At 38.6% G+C, this 14,586-nt stretch overlaps 1 long non-coding RNA gene across 1 annotated transcript in view; it reads right to left on the bottom strand.

Moving 5' to 3' along the window:
- Positions 1-14,586, bottom strand: part of LOC128638986 (uncharacterized) — a 144,588-nt gene that overhangs the window by 21,845 nt on the left and 108,157 nt on the right. The gene's annotated exons all lie outside the window — the stretch shown is intronic.

Below are 14,586 nucleotides of genomic sequence, written 5' to 3'. Positions count from 1 at the left end.
TTAGGGGTACAGCCAGTGGTCAACAGTGGGCCACAGGCACAGTCATAAATACTCAGATATTATCTGAGGGGAGAGAAATACCAAATGAGATAATGAATGTTAAAAATTATACTAATCAAATTATCTCCCTACAGCCCAGCAACGAAAGGCCTGAATATCATGACAGGTGCCCCAATCTGGAAGTATTAATGACTTTTCTATTTTTCAGTTGTCCCTAAGCATTATTCCCGCAGATGAACGTGCAGAACAATCCCTACAGGAGGGAGTATCCCCTAACTGCAGCGCAGTATACAGGAAACCCGTTATCCCTATTACAGAGGAGGCGGTCGATAAGAATTGTGCTGCATCAGGTGATGTAATGAATCCAAGTAAACCGTGGCGAAGTCCACCAATGTTTAAACATGATAACTTTATGTGTGAAATGGTAGAAACAGCAGGGAGATATTATGTATCAACTAAGATCCAGGTATCTGTTACTAACCCTATCATGGGATTCATTGATACTGGATCTTAGGCAACTATTCTATCCCACAGGTACTACACACAGCTACTGTAGATGAGCTAACACCCCACAAACCTAAGCTAAGGGAATTTGATGGTTTACTAATAGGTGTTGGGGGTGATTTCCTCAAAGTTTGGGGTAAGGCATGGTTAAAGCTAAAGCTGGGGAACAGGGTCATAAGGCACCCTGTCATTATAGTGGATCTGCCAACTGATCGTTTAATCATTGGTATTGATCTCCTGAAGTGATTAAGCACCATAATTGATTGCATAAATAATGTAATTTGGTCACAAGTAAAAAGACCTATTAATTATGAGTGGTCCAACATGTCTCACACCAGACATAACTGTCATGTGGTGGAAGAGAAGCCAGATGCTGTGGAGATTCATTTCAGGAATAATTCTGTACCTGAAGTAACTATCCTGCAGATAAATGATCAGACTCCCCTAAGTGGCTCTGATGATCATACTTTTAAAATTCCACCTGGAAAGATAGCCAATATTTCCTTAGATGGCGATGTATTTACAATATCTCTCCACAAAGGGGACACTAAGTCCCCTAAAGGGGGAGAACATTCGCAATTTCCTCGCAGAAATTGCGAAAGTTAAAGAGGATCTATTTATCCATATGCAAGTGCATGACCTTGGGAAAACCAAGTATGGCAAATTGAGCTTAAAACAGGAAGCTAGCTATATAAGCGAAGGCTTATTAGCACAGATAGCTGAATCTCAGGTGATTAAATATCTTTCTCCCCAAGACCACTGTGTCCATGGCCTGGATGACAGGTCTGAAAACTATAATATCACAGTTAAATGTTTATTATCTATCTTTATAGGTAATAAATCAGCAAAGCACCTGTTTTTAGTCTTTAAATACTCCCCATAATCAAATATACATTGGCAATGATCTCTTACATAGATATGCCATACAAATAGATTTGATTAATTCTTGCCTCTGGAGCAGGTTAAACTGGGACCCTGAAGTATTTCAGGATGAAAATGCCGCCCTGAACTCAAACCAGCAATTGCCATATGCTGTGAATATGCAGGTGTCTAACGATGTTGTAATCCCTGCTGGGACTGATAAATTTCTCTTACCCTTACAGGTAAAAAGGGGTCAGAAATTAAAAACTTCTGAAACACTAATATGCATCTCCCATAGAGTGAAAAATCTGGGTATAACAATGACCCATACTCCCATGGTAAATATTGGAAATATTCCAATACATGTTATGATGAATAAAATGACTCCACAGGATATCACCTTATCCAAGGGAACTACCATAGGATATGCGCTGGAATCCAGTTATTACATTTTTGTATTCCAGAATAATATAATTGGGCTAATACCTGAAGGATACTTAACTGAAGAACAGTTAATAGAACAATCCTTTGCATCTATGCCAGATGGATTGTTTACAATTCAGTCTATTTATCCCTTCAGCTCAGAGGAAGGCATCTGTAAAATTGAAGAGGCCTCCCTAGTATTTGAACAGCCGATCAAAGAGCAAAAATACCCCAATACCCAGAATCATGGGGGCAACCTCTAGGTTGGAAGAAGACTATTAGATAGGACAGCCTGAAATATTTCCAGGATTTCAGCAAATAGTTGAAGAGCAAATCTCCTTAGCTAATGGCTGTTCCAATGATGGAAAACACCAACAGCTACAAGAACTCCTGATGGAATACCAGGACATTTTTGCTAGGGATTCTTATGACTGTGGGACTACAGACCTGCTCATTGCAAGAATCCAAACCGACCCCAATGCACCACCTGTATTTGTTAAACAATACAGACTCCCTTTAGCCTCCTATGATGCTCTTGTAGAAATCATAAGGAACTTAGAAGAAAGGGGTATCATCAAACAGGTGCATAGCTCTTATAATAATCCTATTCTAGGTATTCAGACTTAAGACAGCTGAACAAATGAGTATATATGTCTGGCTGGCTTGTACCATACATTGACCAGTGCCTAGCGCAGATGCAGGGATCTAAAATATTCACTGCCATCGATTGCGCGCAGGGATACTGGACCATAAAGGTACATGAGGAAGACCAGTATAAGCTCACATTCTCCTTCCAAAAGGTCCAGTATGCATTCCAAAGACTTCCGTTTGGATACATAAATTCAGAGCATGAATTTGCTGTATTCATGCATAAGGCTATGCCTGATGCACTGGAAAGGGGGACATTATCTTATGTTGATGATATGTTAATCAAAAGCACAGACTTTGAAAGACACATCACGGAGCTTAAACATGTCCTCAGCCATCTTAAAAGGGCAGGTGTCAAGCTATCCCTACAAAAAGCCCAATGGTGTCGTAACCGTGTGAACTTCTTGGGACATGAAGTTACTCCTGAAGGGTTAAATCCTCAGAAGAAAAAGGTGGAAGCTATAACAAATTCTAAAAACCCAACTAACTTAAAGGAATTAAGATCATTCCTGGGTATGACAAATTATTCCCGTAAATGTATTGATAATTATGCAGAATTAGCTAAACCACTGCTACATCTTCTAAAGAATGATTTGAAATGGCACTGGAGTGAGACTCAAGAGAGAGCTGAAGAGAAAACTTACTCACGCACCTTGCTTAGCTTACCCTGAAGGTGGTAAACCTTTCTACTTAGAAACAGGTTACACAGATATAAGCATGAGTGCTGTCTTATACCAAAAGCATGATAATTTAAGCAAAGTCATTGCATATGCGAGCAAAACTCTATCCCCAGTAGAAATAAAATTTAGTGATTGCAAAAAAGCCCTCTTATCTACTATATGGGCTCTACAAAATTTCCACAGCTATATACAAGGCGAGAAAATTATTGTAGAAATGGCCCACCAGCCTTTGCTATATCTGCAAAGTGAGAGAATAAGAGATGGGAACCTGTCCAATAGCCGCATAACAGCTTGGACTCTCTCCTTACAAGGCTGGCCTTTAGAAATTTGCTATAAACAAAACAAAAGGAATCCAGTCGCACAGGGGCTTGCTGAGCTCCATGACTGTACTGCTAAGGATCATGGGGAAGAGTTATTAGAAGATGATTTCCTGGAGGAACAATTGCTTTCCCCATATAAAATATATAATGAGGACCAGTGTCAAACAGTACCTTGGGTATATGTTGATGGTTGTTCTTACCATGCCACTATTGATAATGAGCACAGACTAGTCGCTGGCATTGGTATAACTTGGGCAAATGGATTCCCAAATATTTCTGTAGGTTTCAATATTGGACCAAGATCCAGTCAAGTTGCAGAACTCACTGCTGTTCTAAAAACCACTGAAATGGCTATTGAACAAAATATTTGTGAATTTATGATCATTACTGACTCAAATTATGGGCGTGACAGTTTTGTTGAATATCTGCCAACTTGGAAAAGAAATGGCATGCAGAAAAGTAACCACAAACCAGTCAAGCATGGCAAGTTGTTCTGCAAGATTGATAACCTGGTGGTATCCAGTGATTTAACCATACACTGGAAGAAGACCATGGGTCATTCCAGGGTGCAAGGTCCTGATAAAGAAGGCAATGACCTTGCGGATTCATTAGCCAAACAAGGAGCCATAACTGGAGAACTCCTTAATATTGACCACTTAATGGGTGCAATCAGGTAGAAGCCATTACCAGAAACCAGGCTAAACAACAGAGTGAGCCTAACCTGATACAATGGAGTCAGGATTCTCCTAGTGAGGACCTGATCACTAGTCAAAAAGAAGACCCCATTGTAGGCATCTTCTATAAACACATAGAAGATCCTGAAAGCAACCCCATCTCAAAAGATGATTGTATTGGCAAAGAAGATCTTAGAATCTTAATGAAGTCCAGATCACAATTCAAATTACAGGATGGTTTGTTAATTAGAACCTCCAAAACTGGCATCCAGCAATGGGTAGTAACCACCAAGTTCAGAGGTCTAATGCTTCAACATGCCCATGATGCTCCCACATCTGGTCATCATGGTGCCAAACTCACGTATGAAATATTGCATGATTATGCCTTTTGGCCACACATGTTGAAAGATGTTCAAACCTACTGTGAAGGTTGTCTAATCTGTCCACAGTTCCAACCCACTGCGCCAACGTATAGAGCGCCATTGCAGAAAAGGGGGATGGTAATGCCATGGTCAGATGTACAAATTGATTTTATTGGTAAAGTAACAAGGTCATCAAGAGGTAACAAAGACATGTTAACAGTGACATGCATGTTTACTAAATAGGTAGAGTGCATCAGTGCACCTAACAATAGTGCTGAAACATGTGCAACATTGCTCATCAACCACTTGTTTTCCAGATTTGGTTTGCCCCAAAGAATCAAATTAGATCGGGGAACCCACTTCACTAGTGAAGTGATGACCAAAATGTGGAAAATACTAGGGGTTAAAAGAAAGCTCCATATTGCATATAGAGCTGCCTCAAGTGGTGGAGTAGAGCGTTACAACCAGTCCATTGTTAAAATCCTCAAAAAGTTTGTGAGTGAAATGGGTAAAGACTGGGATGTAAAACTACCTCTAGTCTTAATGACATTAAAAGCAACTACAAGTAGTGCTACCAAGATGTCACCTTTTGAATTGATGACTGGTAGAAGACTGGTTCTACCTCAACATCTACCGTACCGTACATCAGACCAGAACTTGATAAACGCTGCCAATACACATCAATATGTGGAGAACCTAAGAAAGCACCTGCAATATGCCTTTGCATTTGCTCAAAGGAACTTAGAGAAAGCTGCAACTGCCACTAAAACCTATTATGATCTCAAGATGTCCAAAAAGGAATATGAAATAAATTATAAGGTTTATCTTTATAACTTTGGAAGAGATCAGTTTAAGGAGAAGAAATTTCTTCCATCATGGAAAGGTCCTTTTGTCATTACTGACAAAATATCTCCAGTGGCCTATAAAATAAGAATCCCCAAAAGTGATAGTTTCATAGATAAATGGGTCTATATCAATCAATTGCGAGCGTGCCATCCTAGGTCCCAACTACAAGTCATACAGGGAGAATGAAGTCATATCCCCAAATGCACTAAAGACATATTGTAGTTTAAAGATGCCTAGCTGATAAGCATGAAGGCTCAAAAATGACGGACTCTCTGCATAAGAGACTGTCTATGATGCACACCGTCAAGCTCCTCACCAAATACCATTGACCTTAAGCCAATTTAAATACATGTGTCCTACATCTATTTAAAACTGGAAGGGGGATTTATGTCAAGGTATATGTGAAGATTAATATATATATTATTATATATTTGGCTATCAGCACCAAATGATTCATTCATTTATTAGACTTTAAATGCTTTGACTGACCAAAATTCAATCCTCCCCCAAATCCTGTTGATTACACAGGATGAGTCACATAGTCACTTAAAAAGAAATGTTGTCAAAGTTATCTCGAGGAAGAGCAGAGGTTTATAGTTTGATATAGGATAGGACCATTGAACCATTTCAAAGAAAAGACAGATTGCCTCAAGAGATAGTCATCTGTGTATTCTATGTATTCCACATCTGAGAACAAAGGATTGTTTCCAAAAGATATCCCGCTGAGGTGTGAAGTTAAAATCCTTCTTTCTACTCTGAAACCATTTATATTTTTGTGTGTTATAAATCTTGGATCAAACAGGAAATCTCACTTTCTTGATTAACAGAACATCTGAAAACAGGATTGTCGGATAGATAACCTCATACAGTGTTACACAGACACAATGTCTGAAAAATGGATGAAGCTACAAACACGTTCAAGAAATTATAGCTTTTAACAATTACCTGTTAAATGATCCCCTGTGAGCTGTGTACACATCTTACACAACCATATGTCCAGGCTGTATTTGAATCCATAAATTCTAGACAATGAAAGTGGCCAGGCAGAGACAAATAACATTCATATTTGCTGAGATTGATAAATATTGCAAATAGATATATGAATGTTTAACATTTCTAACAATTATCTCTTTCATTTCAGGCATCTAAGAAGTACACATATAATTGATATTTTAAATGATATCCTGTATATGTTATCCTCTCAAAGAGAGATATACAGATATGAAATATTAATCTGTGTGGAATAATAGTCCAATGTAGATATAATTGTGTGAGAACCACATATATCTATGTATGTGATATTGAGCGGATGGCTGAAGAAGGAAATTGAATCCAGGATAAGGATATTATGATTTTAAATTATTTCACAAAAAGATATGGTTTTAAATGCATTTTATATATTATAAGTGGAATAAATTCTCGTGTGGTCTTAAAATAATCAGAATAAATAATGTGACATAATACAGTACATTTGAACATGTAACTTATTAATATAAAGAAATTATAACATTTTAAATTACACATTTTAAAGAAATGCTTTTAAATGTTAGAAATGATTAAATGAAACTGTTTGTTTGTCATGCTGCCCCCGATGGCCAAAATCCAGTATAACAGTCAAAAGATTTGACTGTTAAAAGATGTGTTTCCATAATAACCATGCATCGCCTATGGCCAATCAGAGAGATGCTTCCCAGGTGACCAATGAGATGATCAGTTTCCGTAAGGGTCTCCCATATTCCTCACCAATGATTAGACATATAAGCTGTATGCAAGATAGGAAAGGAGGCTGCTGATGATTTTGCTAAACTGACTGAAAACTGTTGCGTGGGACACAGTCAAACTATAAGCAAAGTAGGCCATACTTTTTCTTATCCATTGCAAAGACACTTATTTGCATATGAGGTGGGACAAACATGTTTTGAAGCTGAATATCATTTTGTGTAAAGTATAAAAAGGTTGCTAATTACAGGTAAATGTCTAAAACAAAATATATGCATAGTCACTGCAGTTAAATTACAACTGATAGATTTAAAGAGCATATTTATATTTTAGAATTATATTCATAGTCCTGAATAGTTTTAAGCTTGCCTTTTTGTATGCTAAATATTTAAAACAAACATCCATTGTTGCTGTAGGTAGCAGATTTAAAGAAATAAATTGTATTTTAAAAGTAGTGTTTCATAGTCCTGTATAGTGTTAAGTTTGTCTTTTGTATACTAAGTAATTTATCTTTGCAAAATATAGATATATATATATCTTAGAATTGGTTTTAATTATAAGTAACTAAGAATTTATTTCAGCTTAAATACATGGGCATTTAAAGTGACTGTTTACATTAAGAATATATGTACTTTTAGTGTCCTAATTAGAATTGTATTAGAATCAATTGTGGCTATATAGCGGATTGTACTGTTTGAATGTTAATAGCTAATATCTTGGAATCTCATTGTGCTAATTGAATGAAATTCAATTGTGAATAAGGCTAGTTCTAAAGGTAAATTTTATGAGCCTTGCATAGCATATTTTAATAGTTGAAACATTGTATAGTATTGACTCCAGTATATATTCTGGTTCCTACAAATATATTTCAATGTGTTTATAAATATTAACTAATAAAAAGAATTCAGGAATTTTATATTAATTTTATGGTTTTTGGTATATGCATATTTTATTGGGGTTTAGTTTAAAGGATAATTATTAAATATATTGTGTTATAACCCGGCCATATACTGACAGTATGTTACAGATAATGTAGTGTGCCTGTATGTGTGTATGGTACTATCAGTATGTTTGTGTATGTAACAGTTAGTATTTGTGCCTGTATATGTGTATGGTACTGTCATCATGTGTGTCTATGTTACTATCAGCATGTGTGTGTATGTAACTATCAGCATGTGTGTGTGTATGTTACTGTCAGCATGTGTGTGTATGTTACTGTCAGCATGTGAGTGTATGTTACTGTCAGCATGTGTGTGTGTATGTTACAGTTAGTATTTGTGCCTGTATTTGTGTATGGTACTATCAGCATGTGTGTGTTTGTTACTGTCAGCATGTGTGTGTATGGTACTATCAGCATGTGTGTGTGTATGTTACTGTCAGCATGTGTGTGTATGTTACTGTCAGCATGTGTGTGTGTATGTTACAGTTAGTATGTGTGCCTGTATGTGTGTATGGTAATATCAGCATGTGTTTGTATGTTACAGTTAGCATATGTGCCTGTATGTGTGTATATTACTGTCAGCATGTGTGTGTGTATGTTACAGTTAGCATATGTGCCTGTATGTGTGTATGTTGCTGTCAGCGTGTGTGTGTATATGTTACAGTTAGCATGTGTGCCTGTATGTTTGTATGGTACTATCAGCATGTGTGTGTGTATGTTACAGTTAGCATGTATGCCTGTATGTGTGTATGGTACTGTCAGCATGTGTACCCATATGTGTGTATGTTACAATTAGTATTTGTGCCTGTATGTGTGTAGGGTACTATTAGTATGTGTGTGTATGTTACAGTTAGCATATGTGCCTATATGTGTGTATGTTGCAGTTAGCATGTGTGCCTGTATGTTTGTATGGTACTACCAGCATGTGTGTGTGTATGTTACAGTCAGCATGTGTGCCTGTATGTTTGTATGTTACTATCAGCATGTATGTTACTGCCAGCATGTGTGTGTGTATGTTACAGTTAATATTTGTGCATGTATGTGTGTATGGTACTATCAGCATGTGTGTGTATGTTACTGTCAGCATGTGTGTGTGTGTATGTTACAGTTAGTATTTGTGCCTGTATGTGTGTATGGTAATATCAGCATGTGTGTGTATGTTACAGTTAGCATATGTGCCTGTATGTAAGTATTTTACTGTCAGCATGTGTGTGTGTGTGTGTGTGTGTGTATGTTACAGTTAGCATGTGTGCTTGTATGTTTGTATGGTACTATCAGCATGTGTGTGTGTGTATGTTACAGTTAGCATATGTGCCTGTATGTTTGTATGTTACTGTGTGCATGTGTGTGTGTATGTTACAGTTAGTATTTGTGCCTGTATGTGTGTATGGTAATATCAGCATGTGTGTGTATGTTACAGTTAGCATATGTGCCTGTTTGTGTGTATGTTACTATCAGCATGTGTGTTTGTATGTTACAGTTAGCATATGTGCCTGTATGTGTGTATGTTGCTGTCAGCGTGTGTGTGTATATGTTACAGTTAGCATGTGTGCCTGTATGTTTGTATGGTACTATCAGCATGTGTGTGTGTATGTTACAGTTAGCATGTATGCCTGTATGTGTGTATGGTACTGTCAGCATGTGTACCCATATGTGTGTATGTTACAATTAGTATTTGTGCCTGTATGTGTGTAGGGTACTATTAGTATGTGTGTGTATGTTACAGTTAGCATATGTGCCTATATGTGTGTATGTTGCAGTTAGCATGTGTGCCTGTATGTTTGTATGGTACTACCAGCATGTGTGTGTGTATGTTACAGTCAGCATGTGTGCCTGTATGTTTGTATGTTACTATCAGCATGTATGTTACTGCCAGCATGTGTGTGTGTATGTTACAGTTAATATTTGTGCATGTATGTGTGTATGGTACTATCAGCATGTGTGTGTATGTTAATGTCAGCATGTGTGTGTGTATGTTACAGTTAGTATTTGTGCCTGTATGTGTGTATGGTAATATCAGCATGTGTGTGTATGTTACAGTTAGCATATGTGCCTGTATGTAAGTATTTTACTGTCAGCATGTGTGTGTGTGTGTGTATGTTACAGTTAGCATGTGTGCTTGTATGTTTGTATGGTACTATCAGCATGTGTGTGTGTATGTTACAGTTAGCATATGTGCCTGTATGTTTGTATGTTACTGTCTGCATGTGTGTGTGTATGTTACAGTTAGTATTTGTGCCTGTATGTGTGTATGGTAATATCAGCATGTGTGTGTATGTTACAGTTAGCATATGTGCCTGTTTGTGTGTATGTTACTATCAGCATGTGTGTTTGTATGTTACAGTTAGCAAGTGTGCCTGTATGTGCATATGTTACTGTCAGCATGTGTGTGTGTATGTTACAGTTAGCATGTGTGCCTGTATGTTTGTATGGTACTATCAGCATGTGTGTGTATGCTACAGTTAGCATGTGTGCCTTTATGTTTGTATGGTACTATCAGCATGTGTGTGTATGTTACAGTTAGCATATGTGCCTGTATGTGTGTATGTCACAGTTAGCATGTGTGCCTGTATGTGTGTATGTTACTGTCAGCATCTGTGTGTGTATGTTACAGTTAGCATGTGTGCCTGTATGTTTGTATAGTACTATCAGCATGTGTGTGTATGTTACAGTTAGCATATGTGCCTGTATGTGTGTATGTCACAGTTAGCATGTGTGCCTGTATGTGTGTATGTTACTGTCAGCATCTGTGTGTGTATGTTACAGTTAGCATGTGTGCCTGTATGTTTGTATGGTACTGTCAGCATGTGTGTGTATGTTACAGCTAGCATGTGTGCCTGTATGTGTGTATGGTACTGTCCACATGTGTGCCCGTATGTGTGTATGTTACAATTAGTATTTGTGCCTGTATGTGTGTATGGTACTATCAGTATGTGTTATTGGGGTTATTTTTGCAAGTTTTATTCCATTCTTCAAAAGGGGCCTCATATTTTTTGCTTTGCCTAAGGTCTCTTTAACTCTACAGCCGCTTCTGTTTGCGGAGGGTTTGATGTTGGGAGTTGATTTGCTATGTGGAGGAGATGATGGGGAGAGTTACAGTTAGGGATGTGCTTAGGGGGCTTTATTTAGCAGGGGGTAGTAGCAAAGAGGGGGCTTCACCTAGAGAGAGTCACTGATGGAGTGACTTGTGGTGGTGTTTGGGGAGTCATGGAGGATAGGTCAGGTTTAGTATATGTTACCAAAGGAGCAAATGTATATAGGTGTAGTTGGTGTTAAGGGGTTTAAAAAAATGGGGATTATGATCAGGATAGTAGAGGTGGGAAAAGATACCTAATATGTTTAATAGCAGTGGGAGATTAGTAGCAGTGATAGATTGGGTCAGCAAGTTACATTATTTCCACGGTAGGAAAGTGTGGGTTATGGTTGCCTAAGGTTGGTGCACAGTTTGGGGCATAAAGGAAATTAGTAAGGAGGGCAGCACTGCTTAAGAGGAGGGGTGCTCTATTGATACTATGATGTTCATATGTGGTAGCACTATACATAACCCATGTTGTGAGCTATGCATTGAGGACTGCAGTATTTGTGACCCCAACATCAGAAGTTACCCTGCAGCAGAAAGTGCACTGAAAAGGTAGTGAAATTGCTGATTGATGCTTGGTTATTCGTTAATGATGATCATGGGGTTCAAGCTCCTACCCCTCTTTTCCTGTTATGACCTTGGCCTATCTTCTGAATCCTGCTCATTTGCTAAGTTACTTGTTTTCGACTGATTACCTGGCCGCTGACCATAGGAACAGTATTTTGGACCATTATTGAAACTACTCGCTGTGCTCCACATCATATTGTACTCCTTGTCCCCTGACGCTGGCTTGTTTCTTGGCTACTTTCCTTTGGCACAGACTCCCAGTTCCAGCCCACCTAGCAACATGGCTATCAAATCATGGCTTGACCCTAACCTGCTAACCAGCAAAGTAACCTTCAATTATCCTTACAACAATAGCTAAAACCAGTTATTACAAATAGTTAGTGGGAGAATTGAGTGCGGCTGCAAATAATGGTAACAGCCATTAAAAATGGTTACAGTTATGTTCTAGCAGCTTCCATAGAAAGTAACAGCTGTCACACTTATGTAGTCAGCTTAAATATGATGACTGACCATCCGCTACTGCTTGCAACAGGCCTGCCTCTGTGATATGGCCCTGTCACTATCATTGCATGGGATCTAGGCTTACACTGGGGAATGTACTGTATGGAATCTTTCTAAGTAGATACGTATATGTTTGAGACTACAATAGTGAGTCCACATAGTAGCAGTGACTTCAACCCTAGTTTACCTCTACTTTAGGAAAGAGTAAAGTTTTATATTTTGTGAAATCATGAAAGTGAGGGTAAAAAAGGAAATATTTTATGGTTGAAAATATATAGAAAAAGAAGATATATAATAGACAAAAAATAAAATTATCTCTTGTTAGAGCAATTCATTTTTTGGCAAATTGCTTTATGTCTGGTATGTTTAACCCCTCCTAAGTAGATATATGTAAATCAGCCAATCCATGGCCATATTTAATGGATGTATTAAAATATATGCATAGGCGCTATTGTGATGGCGTCTAGAGATTGCATGACATGGAGTTATGCCAAAAGATGGCTGGTAATCTGATGCTATCTTTCAGCGTAATGGACCTGCATCTCTGGTCACACTTAACGGCCGAGAGATCTCCTTCCCTTCCACCAGCTCAGAATGTGACCCAGTTTAAGTAATCTAGCGCGATCAAGAGAAAGGTTTTTGAAATATAATGATGGTAAATGTGAGAGAGGGACATGCTGTTCCTTATAGCATTGTGGAGGTTCCATCCTGGTTATGAATGTTCCAGAAAAAGAGATAGCGCCTTTGCCAAAGGACCAACCAAAGGATCTACTGGTCAAATGAGCACCAACCCCCTGGCTGGGGGCTTACCCAGACATTGATGCAGCGCACTTATTGCTTGATTGTATTTGAGATTGGTTTTGCATCCCTGTTGTGGGTAGGGTTGGAGGATCTCAAAAACACTGAAAACTTTGCTCAGCTTATGATCATCCTGCAGTAGTAAAAGAGAAATTGGATAAGGAAGTGTCATTGGGGTGCATAGTGGGCCCATTTACTGACCTTTCTTTCCAGGATTTGGTTGTTTCCCCTTTGGGATAGTACCCAAAAAAGAAATGGCCAAGCTTTGTTTAATCCAACACCTGTCCTACCCAAAAGGGCGCTTGGGGAGGGATGCAACTCACCCACTGGATAGTTCTGTTCATTACCAGTCGTTTGACAAGGCCTTGGTATTGGTGAGGAAAACAGGGCAGGAGGCATTAATGGCAAAACTGGACATTGAGTCTGCATTTCATTTACTTCCTATTCAATTCTTTATCCTTTCATTTGATGGGTTGTAGGTTTGAAGGTCTCTATTATATAGATTGTTGTCTACCTATCCGTTGTTTAGTATCTTGTGTGTTCTTTAAAACATTCAGTACATTCTTGCATTGGGAGGTTTGAACAGCGGCAAGTGGGGGCTTATTGACTGTTAATTAGATGACTTTCTCATAGTAGATCCAGTGGAATCGGATTTGTTCTTGTGGTTAATTATGGTCATGAGAGGTTTGCTTTCCCACTTCAGGGTTTCCTTGACATGCACGTGCTTAACTATTCTAGGTATTGAGATCAATATGGAGGCCGGGCTTTGTCTGCCTACCAAAACGGTGCTGCGTATGCTGAATGGGGTTCGGGCAGTTGCGAGAGTGCGCTGACTATTGTTTAAGGAGCTGCAATTGATCCTTGGTTTGCTTAACTTTGCCTGTAAGATTATTCCCATGGGGCAAGTATTTAATAGCTGGCTTGAGGTGCCATTGAAAGGGTGTGGCAATGTGAGTAGAAATGTACGGATACTTGTGAAATGCAGGAGGATTTGAGAGTCTGGGAAACCTCTCTAACTGAGTTCAATGGGGTTTTGCTTTGTAGATCCCAATTAATTTCTAGTCACGTTTTTCATTTGTTCATTAATGCGGCATGGGTGTGTGGTTAAGGAGAATTCTTTAAGGGTTCCTGAAGTACTGAGCCAAAGCCATGTTTTTGGGCGAGTCCCTGATTCACTTGAAATTTGACATTTCTTAAACTTTTCCCAATTGTGGTGTCTGAAGAATTGTGGAGCCCTTGTTTAGTTTACCGGTCAGTCATTTTTTGTTCAAATAATCAGAGGGTAGTTTTCGCAATAAACAAGATATCTGCTTCTTCCCCAGTGGTGGTTCACTACTTGCATTTGCTCATGTTGTACTGTCTGCAATATATTAATTGTATGTCGTGTCAACTGCATGGGGTTAATAATGTGATTGCAGACGTTATCCCACTTTCAATCGGACCAATTAAGATGACAGAAGCCCTGAGTGGCTAAAGAGGGTTTTCCTTGTCTTTCTTCTCTTTGGCAGGTTTCTGAGGGTGGGAAGTCTTGGTTCCACTAATGAGAGTGTTGCTGGCTTCAGCTACATGGCAGATATATGTGAGGCATTTGTCAAATTTGGAGACCTTCAGTGTTGGTAAGGGTGTCCTTTCGTCATTAGGGTCTCATGAGGTTCTGTTGGCTT

Source organism: Bombina bombina, chromosome 1, assembly GCF_027579735.1.
Source record: "Bombina bombina isolate aBomBom1 chromosome 1, aBomBom1.pri, whole genome shotgun sequence".
Lineage (NCBI taxonomy): Eukaryota > Metazoa > Chordata > Amphibia > Anura > Bombinatoridae > Bombina > Bombina bombina.
Note: the sequence above shows the minus strand (reverse complement) of the source record. Positions and strands in the feature narration are given on the sequence as shown.